This window comes from Chlorocebus sabaeus, chromosome 6, assembly GCF_047675955.1.
Source record: "Chlorocebus sabaeus isolate Y175 chromosome 6, mChlSab1.0.hap1, whole genome shotgun sequence".
NCBI classification, from domain to species: domain Eukaryota; kingdom Metazoa; phylum Chordata; class Mammalia; order Primates; family Cercopithecidae; genus Chlorocebus; species Chlorocebus sabaeus.
In genome coordinates this window covers 15,992,769-16,006,914 of record NC_132909.1, presented here as the reverse complement: position 1 = coordinate 16,006,914, position 14,146 = coordinate 15,992,769, and the positions used below count along the sequence as shown (strand labels likewise).

Sequence of the window (14,146 nt, the reverse complement as noted above, 5' to 3'; positions counted from 1 at the left end):
TCAGGGTGGTGGAGATGAGTTTACAGGAAAAATTATAAAAATAGTTACAGGAAACAGTCACAAACCTTCTTGGAAGGCCAGGGAAGTTGCATAGCTTCAGTAAGAGATTTAGCTGAAGGCAGCTGAATTCTCTTTAAAGGTGTAGATACATAGGATTGTAGAGGAGTTTACTCAGGTGGTCTTAAGAACAACTTTTGATTATCTGCAGGAGGTCGGTAATGTCAATCACCCTCTAGTGATGTTTACTCAAGATGTTTGTAATTTAATCTGTACTAAATAAATGCGAAATTAGCTGGCTGATTGGGGCCACTGCTGCTACCTCTTTTCCAGAACTTTCTTGGTATGGGTGAGTGGCTCTGCAGCCCAGCCCATTCTTTAGGTGGATATCTGTGTCTGAGTATATTTGTTCATCTGTCCCTGTTTCAGGGTCTGCCAATCCAACTCAGACACTCAATCTCCTTAATTGCTTTTTGTCCTAAGGCCCATTTCAGACCCTGTCTCTTCATTGATATCTGTATGGTTATTTCTGTTAGAGGCAGCCAACTTTCCTTTCTTTGAATTCTGGTAGGTATAATTGTGTAGAGTGAAATAAGAGTTTTATTATTATTTAGAAAAAAGAAGCTAATTTTTTCTGCTCAATAAAAATTTTCTTTTTAAAACAAATCTTAAAATTTTGATTGGAGAAGGATTAGAGATAAAATTGTTGATGTTTGAATTTCATCGTGGTTTTTTAAAAAATGTTTGTTTTAGTTTCAGGGGTACATGTGTCGGTCTGATATGTAGGTAAACCCATGTCACGGGGGTTTGATGTACAGATTATATCATCAATTAGGTAGTAAGTCTAATACTCAATAAATACTTTTTCTTCTCTTCCTTTGCCTCCAACCCTCCACCCTCAAGTAGGTCCTGGTGTGTGCTGCTCCCGTTGCGTCCATGTATTCTCTCTATTTAGTGCCCACTTATACATGCAATATTTCATTTTCTGGTTCCTGCATTAGTTGCTAAGTATATTATTCTCTAGTTCCATTTATGTTCCTGCAATAGACAAGATCTCATTCTTTTTTTCATGGATGCATAGTATTCCATGGTGTATATGTATCACGTTTTTAAAAATCCAGGTTCCATTGACTGGCATTTAGGTTGATTCCATGTCTTTTCTGTAGCAAATAGTGCTGCAATGAAAATTTGTGTGCATGTGTCTTTATGGTAGAGTGATTTATATTCCCCTGGGTATATAACCTGTAATGAGATTGCTGGGTCAAATGGTAGTTCTGTTTTTAGCTCTTTGAGGAATTGTCACACTGCTTTCCACAATGGTTGAACTAATTGATACTGCCACCAACAGTGTATAAACATTCCCTTTTCTCTGCAACTTTGCCAGCATGTTATCTTTTTATTTTTTGATAATAGCCATTCTGACTGGTGTGAGATGGTGTCTTGTTGTGGTTGCGATTTATATTTCTCTAATGATAAGTCATATTGGGCTTTTTCATGTGCTGTAGGCCACATGCATAACTTCTTTTGAAACGTGTCTCTCCATATCCTTTGCCCACTTTTTAATGGTTTATTTTCTTGTAAATTTATTTAAGTTTTGTATAGATGTTGGATATCAGACCTTTGTCCAATGTGTAGTTTCTAAATATTTTCTCTCATTTCTTAGGTTGTCTGTTCCCTCGGTTGACAGTTTCTTTTGCTGGAAGCATGAGTTTTAGATTTAGAAATGTGAGTCTGAGTCCTGGTTCCACCTTTAATGGGCTCTGAGATAAGGGACAAGTTTATCGATGTTTTGGGATAGAGGGATAATAGTAACTGATTAAAGGGTCATTGTGAGCATTATATGAGGTGCAAACATAAAGGTCCCCAGTGTATAGCAAGGTTTTTCCTCTTCATTTTCATCTTCATCTTAAGCTATATTTTCTCTCATAAAACAAGATCTCATCAATTGTAACTTTAAGTGCGCAATCTAAGTCTAGCTCCTAAAACTAAAGTCTGTTAGACTTTACACTGATAATGTTTTTTTTCTCTATATAGAATAAGGACAAGATGAGATCCAATATTCTTCCCCCTACTTGTCTCTTCATACCTGTCTTCCCTCCTTTAAGATAGTGTATAAATGTCAGACCTCCTGAAAACCTCCTCAAAGACATAACAAGCAACAGAGGTTTCTACAACTTGTATTTTTCCAGAGTTTGCCCTCAAGCTCTGGTCCAATAAACCTTAATTGATTCAGAAACTTGAATCAGGCACTCAATTTGGTTAACATTTTGCCAACCATGAAGGGGTCCTCTTAATGGAGTTTAGAATCTTTGACCTGCAGTGGTTCTTTTTTTTTCATGTTCAGTACCAATTATAGAGCTTCGGTTCTGACCAATCATGTGACTTTCTGAGAACTGGATCCTACTTGCTCTTGAGGTCCCTGCTTTCTCAGATTTTTTTCTTTGGTTTGAGATCCGAGTTTTGTTTTTTTCATGGAACTCCTCTTCTCATGGAGTCTTGCTCACTTCCTAAAAGGAACATGAGTTTCCTGCTCCTGTGACAATGGAGAGCAGACTTCAGCTTGGTCCCTGCTCAACTAAGGAGCTGGTTTGGGCTTTTGTTTTAGAATTTGGTAGCTGCAGGATAAAGCTTGTTACTACTTCATTCTAACCTCTGCTTATGCTTAGAGTGTTCAATAGTATGTAAATAGTGAAATCGCTATTTGTGGTTTTGGTTTTTATCATTCTTCCTTTGGATTTGACCAACTCTTCACCCTGTGTAATGTCCAAAACCCTTTCACTTGGTCAAATCCAGATCTAACAGGAGCTCTACATTATGGTGAAGCAGGCCTTTAAATTGGCTAAAGTTCTGTAACTGCAGAACATCCAATTCCACCTCTAGAAACACCTGTTAGTTGAAGAAAATAAAAATATTTTTAACCCACGATATATAACTGCTGTCGTAACAGGGGTTCTGTTCTTGATTTGATTCTCGGCTTGGTCACTGTTGGTGTATAGTAGAGCTACTGATTTGTGCACATTAATTTTGTATACTGAAAAACTTTGCTGAATTCATTTACGTGTTCTAGCAGCTTTCTGGAGGAGTCTTTAGGGTCTTCTAGGTATATGATTATATCATCAGCAAATAGCGACAGTTTTACTTCCTCTTTATCAATTTGGATGCCCTTTATTTATTTCCCTTGTTTGATTGATTTGGCTAGGACTTTCAATACTCTGTTGCATAAAAGTTGTGAGAGTGAGCAGCCATCCTTGTCTTGTTCCCCTGCTGAGAGTGAATGCTTTCAACTTTTTCTCATTCAGTATTATGTTGGCTGTGGGTTTGTGTGCCAATTTTGCTGAGAGTTTTAATCATAAAACGACGCTGGATGTTGTCGGGTACCTTTTCAGTGTCTATTGAGAGGATCGTGTGATTTTTAAATTCTGTTCATGTGGTGTAACACATTTATTGACTTGTGTATGTAGAACCATTCCTGCATCCCTAATATGAAACCTACTTGATCATGGTGGATTATGTTTTTGATGTGCTGTTGGATTCAGTTAGCTAGTATTTTGTTAAGAATTTCTGCATCTGTGTGCATCAGGGATTTTGGTCTACAGTTATGTTTGTTATGTCTTTTTCTGGTTTTGGTATTAGGGTGATACTGGCTTCATAGAATGATTTAGGGAGAATTCCATCTTTCCCTAGCATGTGGAATAGTGTCAAATGAATTGCTACCAACTCTTATTTGAATGTCCGGTAGAATTCAGCTGTGAATCTGTCTGGTTCTGGAATTTGCTTTGTTGTTAATTTTTAATTTATCTTTTCCATCTTGCTGCTTTTTGTTGTTCTGTTCAGGGTTTTGAATTCTTTCTGATTTAATCTAGGAGGGTTTTATATTTCCAGGAATTTATTCATCCCCTCTAGGTTTTCTAGTTTATGCACATAAATGTGTTCGTAGTACCTTTGAATGATCTTTTGTATTTCTGTGGCGTTGATGGTAATAGCTCCCATTTCATTTCTAATTCAGCTTATTTGGCTTTTCTCTCTTCGTTTCTTGGTTAATCTTGCCAATGGTCACCAATTATATTTGTTTTTCCAAAAAGCCAACTTTACATTTTATTTATATTTTGTATTATTTTGTTTCAACTTCATTTAGTTCTGCTCTGATCTTGGTTATTTTCTTTCTTCTGCTGGGTTTGGGTTTGGTGTGTTCTTGTTTCTTGATATTCTAGAAATGTAACCTTAGATTGTCTATTTGTACTCTTTCATCTTTTTGATGTAGGCATTTAAAGCTATGAACTTTTCGCATACTCTTTGCAGAATTCCAGATGTTTTGATAGGATGCGTCAGTATTGTTCAGTTCAAAGAGTTTTTAAATTTCCATCTTGATTTCATATTTGATCCAGTGATCATTCAGGAGGAAGTTATTTAATTTCCATGTGTTTGCATGGTTTTGAAGGTTCCTTTTGGAGTTGATTTCCAGTTTAATTCTACTGTTGTCTGAGAGAGTACTTCATATAATTTCAATTTTCTTAAATTTATTGAGACTTGTGTTGTGGCCTATCATATGGCCTATCTTGAAGAAAGATCCATGTTCTGATCAATAGAATGCACATTCTGGGTTGTTGGGTAGAATATTCTGTAAATATTTCTTAAGTCTCTTTGCTCTAGGGCATAGTTTAAATCCACTGTTTCTTTTTTGACTTTCTGTCTTGATGACCTGTCTAGTGCTGTCAGTGGAGTACTGAAGTCCCTCACTATTATTGTGTTACTGTCTATCTCATTTCTTAGGTCTAGTTGTAGTAGTTATATAAATTTGGGAGCTCCAGTGTTAGGTGCATATATATTTAGGACCGTGATATTTTTCTGTTGGACAAGTCCTTTTATTATTATTTAATGTCCTTCTTTGTCTTTTTTAACTGTTGTTGCTTTAAAGTTAGTTTTTTCTGATATAAGAATAGTTACTCCTGCTCACTTTCATGACCATTTGCACGGTGTATCTTTTTCTACCCTTTTACCTTGAGTTTATATGACCCTTTATGGTTAGGGGAGTCCCTTGAGGGCAGCAGATACTTGCTTGGTGCATTATTATCAATTCTGCAATTCTGTATCTTTTAAGTGGAGCATTTACACCACTTACATTCAATGTTAGTATTGAGATGTCAGGTACTGTTCCATTCATCCTGCTATTTGTTACCTGGATACCTTGGTTTTATTCATTTATTTATTGTATTTGTGTTGTATAGTTCCTGTGAGATTCATGCTTAAAGGGGTTCTGTGTTGATGTGTTTCCAGGATTTTTTTCAAAATTTGGAGCTCCTTTTAGCAGTTACTGTAGTGCTGGCTTAGTACTGGCAAATTCTCTCAGCATTTATTTGTCTAGAAAAGACTGTTATCTTTCCTTTACTTATGAAGTTTAGTTTTGCTGGATATAAAATTCTTGGCTGATAATTTCTTTTAAGGAGGCTGCAGATAGGTATGCATTCTCATTTGAGGTGTTCTTCCATTATTGAAGGTTACTAATATCACATGTGTTGAAAAGCTTTTGGGATTATTTACTTAATTGATGAGTACTCATTTATTTTTATATTAATTTGATACCATGTATAAACAATATATATATCTATAGGTACAGACATATACATATCTGTGATACCACATAGAACATATACATGTGCACATAAAGATAGAGGGAGACAGAAGCACTTTAGATTTTTGATTTTAAAACTTTATGCATGGATCCCATAAAACTCACTATTAAAAAACAAAAGTTGTATTTAAATAGTGCTTTTGTAAATAGAAAAAGTTAACATTTATCTTAGGAAGCCCTTGCTGAATTTTAGAGAAAATAGGTAGTAAATTTACATCTCAAAGCAGAGAGAGAGTGAGAGAGAAGGAATTTCGGTGTGTTCAAAGAAGATTAAAAATAGATGCCAAGGTAACACAAAAATGATAGAAATTTATAACAGGATTTTATAAGGAGACCAATTTTATTGACATACATAGCTTTTATTTTGGTCTCTGTTTTCCAACTGTACTCCAAGAAACACACTACACAGGCTCCCTTCTTAAGTGCTGGTTGGCCACTACACATGCAGACAGCCCACTTTAAGGGAAAAATCAGGGGAGAAGAGATGCAGACTCCAGAATTATTCCAACATACAAAAGCCTAAGTCCAAGGTCAAACCACATGTGTGAAATCTCATCGCCTGTTTGACCCTGTTTTAAGTGTACTTTACTTTCTTTAATTTCTGCTCTAAAGCTTTTAAATAAACTTTCACTCTTGCTGTAAAACTTGCCTCAGTCTCTTCTTTTGCTTTAGACCCTTAGTTGAATCCTTTCTTCTGAAGAAACAAGAATTGAGGCTGCTGAAAACTTGTACAGATTTGCTAATATACTTTAATGCCATTCTACGTGATAGAATATATGTATATATTCTTATATTTATATATAAATATATATAACATATACGTAAAAAAAATATATATATATATAACATATATGTACTAATAGAAGCCTTGAATCTACATTCTTGCTGCACTTTATGTAAACAATGCAGGTATAAGACTAAAACTTATTTTGGAAATACATTGGTCCCATATGATTTCTGTTTCATAAAAATGGGAAACAGGAGGGGAAAAATAATCTTATTTTTCAGAAGAAAACAACAGAACAACAATTATGGAATTTTAGACGTGCTCATTTTTTTTTTTGAATTTTGTTATTTACCTACAATTTGAACTGAATCCTAAATTTTTTCCTGGCTACAAGTTTCAAAACTAATGGTTTCAGAATTTTCTTCCATTTTTCTTCCATTTTGGTATATTATACCTTAAAACTGTGCTTTTAAAATTTGTATCATTTTTTAAAATTGCACTTTTAAGTTCTGGGACACATGTGCAGAACCTGCAGGTTTGTTACATAGGTATACACGTGCCATGGTGTTTTGCTGCACCCATTAGCCCATCATCTACACTAGGTATTTCTCCTAATGCTATCCCTCCCCTAGCCCCCCACCCCTCAACAGGCCCCAGTGTTTGATGTTCCCCTCCCTGTGTCCACGTGTTCTCATTGTTCAACTACCACTTATGAGTGAGAAAATGTGGTGTTTGGTTTTCTGTTCCTGTGTTAGTTTGAGGAGAATGATGGTTTCCAGCTTCATCCATGTCCCTGCAAAGGACATGAACTCATCCTTTATTATGGCTGCATCGAATTCCATGGTGTATATGTACCACATTTTCTTTATTCATCTATCATTGATAGGCATTTGGGTTGGTTCCAAGTCTTTGCTATTGTGAATAGTGCCGCAATATACATATGTGTGTATGTGTCTTTATAATAGAATGATCTATAACCCTTTGGGTATATACCCAGTAATGGGATTACTAGGTCAAATGGTATTTCTTGATCTAGATCCTTGAGGAATCACCACACTGTCTTCCACAATGGCTGAACTAATTTACACTCCCACCCACAGTGTAAAATCGTTCGTATTTCTCCACATTCTCTCCAGCATCTGTTGTTTCCTCACCTTTTAATGATCACCATTCTAACTAGCATGAGATGGTATCTCACTGTGATTTTGATTTGCATGTCTCTAATCACCAGTGATGATGAGTTTTTTATCATATATTTGTTGATCACATAAATATCTTATTTTGAAAATTGTCTGTTCATATGCTTTGCCCACTTTTTGATGGGGTTCTTCTTTTTTTTTCTTGCAAATTCATTTAAGTTTCTTGTAGATTCTGGATATTAACCTTTTGTCAGATGGATAGACTAAACCTTGCAAGTTGAAACTAGACGACTTATATAAAATTCTGGAGAAATCATAGCAACTTATATGTAAACAACCTTTATGCCTGCTGATGTGTAGACTACACAAAAGGTACACATGAACACTGGGTTCAGAGTGCAATTCAGAGAATTGTGTCAGATTGTAATTGCAATTGGAAGATGCTTCAGAAACTCTAGAAAACCTAGTCTATAGACTGCTCCAGACATTACAGTTGAGCCAACATACAACTGAAAGGGTTAGAGCCATGTGTGCCAAACAAATTGCTATAATTGAAGCAGCAATTGTGTGACTTTAATAAGGTTCCAGGATTATACTGTCACCTTTTTGCTGTGATTTCCCTTTGCCCTTTCTGATTTGACTTCATCCCCTTTACCATGGGACGTGACTTCTTAAGAATGAGCTTTCCTAGTCATGTAGGATCAGATTTAACATACAGCCACAAAGGTCTTCTACAATGCTTTCTCTGAAAGCTTTTGAAGAATTGGGATGGCAGGTGTGCTGTCACAGGCCTGTCATCTCAGCACTTTTAGAGTCCAAGGCAGGAGGATCACTTGAACCCAGGAGTTTAAGACCAGCCTAAGCAACAAAGAGAGACCACGTCTTTACAAAACAAAATAAATCAAGTTACCCAGGTTCAGTGGTGCATGCTTATAGTCTCAGATACTTGGAAGGCTAACGTGGGAGGACCGCTTCAGCCCAGGAGTTCAAGGCTGCAGTGAGTACACTCTGGTCTAGGTGACAGAGCAAGATTCTCTCTCTTAAAAAAAAAAAAAAAAGAAAAGATAAAGAACGGAGTAAACAGGAAAGCCAAAGATCTGAGGCATCTCTGGATGATTGCCTGAACAAATTGTTTTTTCTTGACTTCAAAACTTTCAAGATGTATATTTCTTTGTGAAAGAAAGACATGCTGATTATAACTTTATTATTTTCTGAGGCACAGAAGGAAAAGAAGATTAGATCAATTATTTTTCTGCCAACTCCATCTCTTCCTATGTGCCTTTTCTCCTTTAATGAAATGTATAAATACTAAGCCTCCTGAAACCTCTTCAGAGAGAACGCAAGCACCGAGGTTTTTTGCAACTCATGTTTTCCCAGGGTGCACCTTCAAGCTATGGCTCAATAAAACTCAATTTTTCAAGACCCTTGCCTCAGTCAGTCATTCTGGATAACAACCACGAGTCCTGCAAAGCCCTTCAGTAATCTATTACCTGCCTAGGTGATATGTACCTAGGGGAGTGAGTTCTTCACGTGTCAAACACTCTTCTTCCTTTTCTGCCTTTCCCAACCCTACCACTCAGTGCTGTGTGCTCTGATCTGACCCCAGTTCCCAGGTTGTTTGTATTGGTCTAAGAAAGCAAGACCAGGAAGGGCAGGTTGAGAAGGAAGTAAGAGGCCAACACCGTGGAACGTGGCAGGTGAGGCTGTCATTGCTCAACGCCACACTCACAGGGTGAATTTTGTGATTTTTTCTGGATTTGGCATCTTTTCCCTGTGTGTCTATCTAGAAACTCACCTTCCTCCTACTTTTTTCTCATTACACTTTGTGTTTCTAGTGCACTTGTTTATGGCCAGAGAACGGCCATTCAAATAGTTGGCAATAGAATAAAAAATGACTTTTTGTGTGACTTGGAACATGGGCTTTCTTTTTTCCAAAAGAGATTGAGGTTTCTAAAAGCTAGCTTTTATGCAGGACTGTGCAGTTGTGAGTATAGTGTTAGGGAACAGGTGCATAAGTGAAGGATGAGACAGAAAACAAAATTCTGGCTGTCAAATCCTGAAAGCAAATGGGACAAAAATCATTTTTGAAGGTGGATGTCATTCAGGAGACCTTGTTAATTTTAGAGTGTCATCTTAGCAGATGAAGTGGAGGATGAGGTTAAATTATGGAGTTAGGTGACAATGGGCACACACTTCTTTACCACAGTTTTTTTTTTTTTTTAATCTCTAAAAATGGGGTGGTGGCACTTAGGATATTTTTGTTAGGACTGTAGCTACATGAAAAGCTCTTAGGATAGTGCCTGGTGCATAGTGAGGGCTGCATCAGTGTGTGAGCTATTATAATTATGGGAATATGCAAAAGTGCCACCCTGGCCATCCAGAGTGTGGAGGTACTTTCCACTCAGGGTCCAGGCAGACCAGCTGGAGATGAAGCTGGTTAGTGGGGAAGCTTAACTTCCAGGAGTAGAAGAATTTAGGAGGGGTAACTCATGCACAACATTCTGTAAAGATTCTTTTACCTAACAGTAGGAATGCTCAGAGTGGGTGTGGCTTCTGTGACAATCATTATCTCCTGGGAATCTAAGAATGTGTCCTAGAGTGGAGTGGCTGTGATGTAAGCCAAACCCAGAAATGGGCTTCAGGGCTGCCTTACAGATATCATTCACCTGGAGAAAGGAAAGCTTTCATCTTGCTAAAGGAATACCCTATTCTGCCCCAGGCCATTACTTTTGTTTTTGTACTATCCTAATTTTTAAGGTGTAGGGAGAAAGACTGAAGAATAAAATAATGAAGTGCATGTATGAAATAACAGGGTAGAACTGACACTGGTATGTGTAAGTTAAAACAAATCGTGTATAAATTTTGTGTGAACATAAAAAGAATTTCTTGTTGCAAACAGACCTCTTCATACACATAATACCATTACGTTGAGTGGATAACGGTCTCTGTCACAAGAACACAACATCGGAGTCATGAGAGAATGGGTAGTGTGGCTTCTTTAATTGGCAGGATAGACTGAGAAAGTTATTGAAGAGAAAGGAGTTGAAGGAAGAGATGAGTGAGGGCAAGAAAAATGGGATGGTGAAAGGAAAGGACTGAAAGGAATGTTCACCGTGGGCGCATCAGGTACCAGGCTCGGTGACTAATGTCTTACACATGTTAATTTACTCTTCCATTGCCATTTTCTGATGTAGTAAGAGTCAGCCTTAAACTGCAGATGAGGAAAGAGGCTGAGGGAGATCAAATGAGGGACCTAGGGTCATCCAGCCACTTCATAGCAGAGCTAGTATGTTTCACTGTGGTTTGTGTAGACAAAAAAGTGAGACATGGAAGGAAGGCAAAACATATTTTTGTTGTGGGTAATGTTGATGAAAGTGACCTCTATGAGGCCGAATAATAGCCTCTTAAAAATGTCCACATCCGGGCTGGGTGCGGTGGCTCACGCTTGTAATCCTAGCACTTTGGGAGGTCAAGATGGGCAAATCACGAGGTCAGGAGTTCGAGACCAGCTTGGCCAATATGGTGAAACCCTGTTTCTACTAAAAATGCAAAAATTAGCTGGACACGGTGGTGAGCACCTGTAATCCCAGCAACTTGTTAGGCTGAGGCAGGAGAATCATTTGAACCTGGGAGGTGGAGGTTGCAGTGAGCTGAGATCACCCCACTGCATTCTAGCTGGGGACACATGAGTGAAAGTCTGTCTCAAAAAAAAAAAAAAAAAATTCCCATCCTAACCCTTGGAACACACGCATTTACTTTTCTTGGAAAAAACACTGTTCAGCGGTGATACAGTTGAGTATCTTGAGATGGGAAGTTTATTCTGGATTATCTGGGTGTCTCCCAGTGTCATCATAAAGGTCCTTGTAAGTGAAAGAGAAAGACAGGAGGCTCAGAGTGAGAATGATGCAGCCTGAGAGACTCCATTGGCCATTGTTTTCTGTGAACATGTGTGAGAAGACAAAATTTCAATTAATTTAGTTATAGATGTAATTGGGTTTAATTTGTGATTTATGATTTGGGGCAGCTCTCCCTCTACAGATACAGTGATAACTCTCCCTGTGCAATACAATAACAAAACAGTGGGTTTTGTCAAATGTGAATTAGTAAACAATGCCATAGAAATAAATTGATTGGTTAACATCAGAGTACTTCAGGTCACTTATTTTGGTAAAAGTTAAAGCAGAGGGGACTTCCTTATTATGCTTACTCATGTAGACTGGAATCTTCTATTTACAGGTTAATATGATCTGCTTTGAGAGCTATCTGCTTCCTTAAAATTTCAGCGGGAGTGTATAACATCCAGCGTGTGAGGCTCTATTTTGAAGTGTCTGTACTCTCACTTAGGTGAGAATATGATCAAAAATTAAAGAATTAGCATTAGTCTCAATAACCATAGTTTTGGGCTTCCATTATTTCTCTTCTTTTCTTTTTAATTTCCTTTGTCTTTATAAAATTTTTTTCATACTTTATGTTCTAGGGTACATGTGCACAATGTGCAGGTTTGTTACATATGTATACATGTGCCATGTTGGTGTGCTGCACCTGTTAACTCGCCATTTACTTTAGGTATATCTTCTAATGCTATCCCCTTACTCCCCCATCCCACAACAGACCCTGGTGTGTGATGTTCCCTGTCCTGTGTCCAGGTGTTCTCATTGTTCAATTCCCACCTATGAATGAGAACATGCAGTGTGTGGTTTCCTGTTCTTCTGACAGTTTGCTGAGAATGATGGTTTCCAGCTGCATCCATGTCCCTACAAAGGACATGAGCTCATCCCCCCCTTTTTTTTTATTATACTATAAGTTCTAGTGTACATGTGCACAACATGCAGGTTTGTTACATATGTATACATGTGCCATGTTGGTGTGCTGACCCATTAACTCGTCATTTACATTAGGTATATCTCCTAATGCCATTCCTCCCCCCACCCCCTCCCCACAATAGGACTCTGTGTGTGATAATCCACTTCCTGTGTCCAAATCCCGTTGTTCAATTCCCACTTATAAGTAAGAACATACGGTATTTGGTTTTCTTTTCTTGCGATAGTTTGCTGAGAATGATGGTTTCCAGCTGCATCCATGTCCCTACAAAAGACACTATCTCATCCTTTTTTATGGTTGCATAGTATTCCATGGTGTATATGTGCCACATTTTCTTAATCCAGTCTGTTGCTGATGGACATTTGGGTTGATTCCAAGTCTTTGCTATTATGAATAGTGCTGCAATAAACATATGTGTGCATGTGTCTTTATAACAGTATGACTTATAATATTTTGGGTATACCCGCAGTAATAGGATCTCTGGATCAAATGGTTATTCTAGTTCTAGATCCTTGAGGAATCGCCACACTGTTTTCCACAATGGTTGAACTAGTTTAGAGTCTCACCAACAGTGTAAAAGTGTTCCTATTTCTCCACATCTTCTCCAGCACCTGTTGTTTCCTGACTTTTTCATGATCACCATTCTAACTGGTGTGAGAAGGTATCTCATTGTCCTTTTGATTTGCATTTCTCTAATGGTGAGTGATGATGAGAATTTTTTCATGTGTCTGTTGGCTGTATGAATGTCTTCTTTTGAGAAGTGTCTGTTCATATCCTTTGCCCACTTTTTGATGGGGTTGTTTCTTTTTTTCTTGTAATTTTGATTGAGTTCTTTATAGGTTCTGGATATTAGCCCTTTGTCAGGTGAATAGATTGTAAAAATGTTCTCCCATTCTGTAGGTTGCCTGTTCACTCTGATGGTAGTTTCTTTTGCTGTGAAGAAGCTCTTTAGTTTAATTAGATCCCATTTGTCAATTTTGGCTTTTGTTGCCATTGCTTTTGGTGTTTTAGACATGAAGTCCTTGTCCATGTGTATGTCCTGATCAGTATTACCTAGGTTTTCTTCTAGGGTTTTTATGGTTTTAGGTTCAATATTTAAGTCTCTAATACATCTTGAATTAATTTTTGTATAAGGAGTAAGGAAAGGATCCAGTTTCAGCTTTCTACTTATGGCTAGCAATTTTCCCAGCACCATTCATTAAAAAGGGAATCCTTTCCCCATTTCTTGTTTTTGTCAGGTTTGTCAAAGTTCTGATGGTTGCAGATATGTGGTATTATTTCTGAGGGCTCTGTTCTGTTCTATTGGTCTATATCTCTATTTTGGTACCAGTGCTATGCTGTTTTGGTTACTGTAGCCTTGTACTATAGTTTGAAGGCAGGTAGCGTGATGCCTCCAGCTTTGTTCTTTTGCTTTAGGATTGTCTTGGCAATGCGGGCTCTTTCTTGGTTCCATATGAACTTTAAAGCAGTTTTTTCCAATTCTGTGAAGAAAGTCATTGGTAGCTTGATGGGGATGGCATTGAATCTATAAATGACCTTGGGCAGTATGGCCATTTTCACGATATTGATTCTTCCTATCCATGAGCATGGTATGTTCTTCCATTTGTTTGTGTCCTCTTTGATTTCACTGAGCAGTGGTTTGTAGTTCTCCTAGAAGAGGTCCTTTACATCCCTTGTAAGTTGGATTCCTAGGTATTTATTCTCTTTGAAGCAATTGTGAATGGAATTTCATTCATGATTTGGCTCTCTGTTTGTCTGTTACTGGTGTATAAGAATGCTTGTGATTGTTGTACGTTAATTTTGTATCCTGAGAATTTGCTGAAGGGGCTTATC

General features: G+C 37.6%; 1 long non-coding RNA gene across 1 annotated transcript in view; it reads left to right on the top strand.

Annotated features, from left to right (window-relative positions):
* The window catches only part of LOC103247067 (uncharacterized), an 81,052-nt gene that overhangs the window by 6,821 nt on the left and 60,085 nt on the right, over positions 1-14,146 (top strand). The window lies entirely within an intron of this gene.